Genomic DNA, 2,778 nt, shown 5'->3' on the forward strand with positions numbered 1-2,778 from the left:
AACCGCCAAGAAAGCATTCTCAAAAGCCACCTCTGGTCAAAAGGGGTCATCTCAGTCAAAGCCACGTTTGGGCTCATGCACTGCCTGCTTTGATGGAACAAACACTGGTAGACTCTTTGCCTGCAAAGCCTTCAGGGAGATGACTGTGCAGAGGAGGAGGGCCCATCTCAAGGCTCATGATACATGGAGTCAGTGCCTGGGCTACCACCTGAATGATGGAACAGAAGGATTCTCTGTACTAAAACTGACTGCAGGAAAGAAGAGCCCCATCACTATCTGCTCTGCCCCAGGTGTACACCTCAAGAAAGACAGAGCAGCAGTGAGGAGCAACACATCAAGAGGATAGATAAAAAGGGGCTCGGACTGACCAGTAAACAAGAGGAGCTTCTAGCAAAGTTAGATCCTGAGCTAAGAGATGAGTTCCACAAAGCATTCTCCAACAAAACCTCAGCTACTGCCTGCCTTGCTGGAAGTGACTCTGATTACCCAGTAGTAATGGAACTGACAACTAACTCTGGCCAGCTAATTGGCACTCTAATTGATCTTGTCTCGGACACCAATTATGTAACTCACAGTGCTGAGCAGCGGCATGGATTGCTCGGGGACAGCATGAAGTTAATCGTCCATGGCGTAGGAGGGATGACAACAACCGTCACTACAAAGAGGTATTCCCTAAAGCTGAGGGTTAAAACCACCAGAGAGACAGTGGTAGAACATAAGCTCTTCTGCTATGGCTTGGAGAGCATCGCTGAGATCAGCCATTTCATCACACCACAGCAACTACAACGTATCTTTCCAGATGTCGCTGCAGCAGAACTAGTGCACCCTGAGACCATCGATCTTCTGATAAGCCACAGGGAAGGTTGCCTGGTTCCACACCCATTAAAAAGGGAGGGAGGTCTTGTCCTTTGGGATGGCCCTCTGGTAAAACTGTTGGTGGTACTCATCGTGATCTATTTGAGGCAATTGATTTAACGCTGCACCAATCGGAAATCCACTTCGCAAGAACCATGAGGACATGTTCAAGGCTCTTCATGGAGGTCTGTGTGAGTACTAATAAGGACGTAACACAGACTGTAAACCCCTGTAATACCACTACTACAAATAAGGAGATCCTTGAGTGGTTCTGGTGGGATAGTATTGGAGCAGTGTCCATCCATCCATCCATTATCTACCGCTTATCCAAGGTCAGGTCGCGGAGGCAGCAGCTTCAGCAGGAAAGCCCAGACTTCCCTCTCCCCAGCCACTTCTTCCAGTTCTTTCGGAGGGATCCCAAGGCGTTCCCAGGCTGAGACATAGTCTCTCCAGCGTGTCCTTGGTCGTCCTCGGGGCCTCCTGCCGGTGGGACATGCCCGGAACACCTCAGCAGGGAGGCGTCCAGGAGACATCCTACTCAGGTGCCCAAGCCACCTCAACTGGCTCCTCTCAACGTGGAGGCACAGCGGCTCGACTCTGAGACCCTCCCGAATGGCCGAACTTCTCACTCTACCTCTAAGGGAGAGCCCGGACACCCTGCAAAGGAAACCAATTTAGGCCGCTTGTATGCGAGATCTTGTTCTTTGGGTCTTGAGCCGTGGGTCATGACCCAAAGAACTCATGAGGTGAGAGTAGGAACGTAACGTCAACCATGACAGCCCCGCAACATTTGCCTCCAAGGAGCTTTTTAACTACCTCGGTTACTTCAACCCCAGAGATAAAAGAGCCCACCTCAGAGTCTCCTCCTCCCCCGGGACATGGGCAAAGTTCTGCCGGAGGTTGGAGTTGAAACTCCTTCTGACAGGGGATTCTGCCAGACGTTCCCAGCAAACCCTCACAAGAGGTGGCTGGGCCCCGGCCGGGATCAGCCCGAAAAGTCAAGGTGGGTCCCCCTTCCCATGGGCTCACCACTGGTGGGAGGGGTCAAAGGGGTGGGGTACCGTGTAAGCTGGGCGGTGGTTATAGGCAGGGACCTTGGCATCCGATCCCCGGCAAAAGAAACTAGCTCTTGGGACATGGAACTTCACCTCTCTGGCAGGGAAGGAGCCCGAGCTGGTGTGTGCGGCTGAGAATTTCCGACTAGATATAGTCTCTGGAGTTGCCCAAGGTGAGAGGCGCCGTGCAGGTGTGGGTATACTTATTGCCCCCTGGCTTGGTGCCTGCACATTGGAGTTTACCCCGGTAGACGAGAGGGTAGGCTCCCTCCGCCTTAGGGGGTGGGTCCTGACTGTTGTTGGTGCCTATGCACCAAACAGCAGTGTAGAGTACCCACCCTTTTTGGAGTCCTTGGATGATGTGCTGGAGAGCGCTCCACCTGGGGACTCCATCGTTCTGCTGGGGGACTTCAATGCTCACGTGCTCAATGACAGTGAGACCTCAAAGGGCGTGATTGGGAGGAACGGCCCCTGATCTGAACCCGAGTGGTGTTCTGTTACTGGACTTCTGTGCTCGTCACAGATTTTCCATAACGAACACCATGTTCAAACATAAGGGTGTCCATATGTGCACTTGGCACCAGAACACCCTAGGCCTCAGTTCAATGATCGACTTTGTAGTCGTATCATCCCATTTGCGGCCGCATGTTTTGGACACTTAGGTGAAGAGCGGGGCGGAGCTGTCAACTGATCACCATCTGGTGGTGGGTTGGCTCCGATGGTGGGGGAAGATGTCGGTCCGACCTGGCAGACCCAAATGTATTGTGAGGGTTTAACCCAAAATGCAGATGCTGTAAGTGCGGCAAGTGTTACCCAGGTGTCCAAGAGATGACCCTTGCTGAGGAGCGAGACAAAAATAAAGGATCGT

The sequence above is a fragment of the Filicampus tigris genome, chromosome 2 (assembly GCF_054856515.1).
Source record: "Filicampus tigris isolate MCC_2025a chromosome 2, RoL_Ftig_1.0, whole genome shotgun sequence".
Classification (NCBI taxonomy): domain Eukaryota; kingdom Metazoa; phylum Chordata; class Actinopteri; order Syngnathiformes; family Syngnathidae; genus Filicampus; species Filicampus tigris.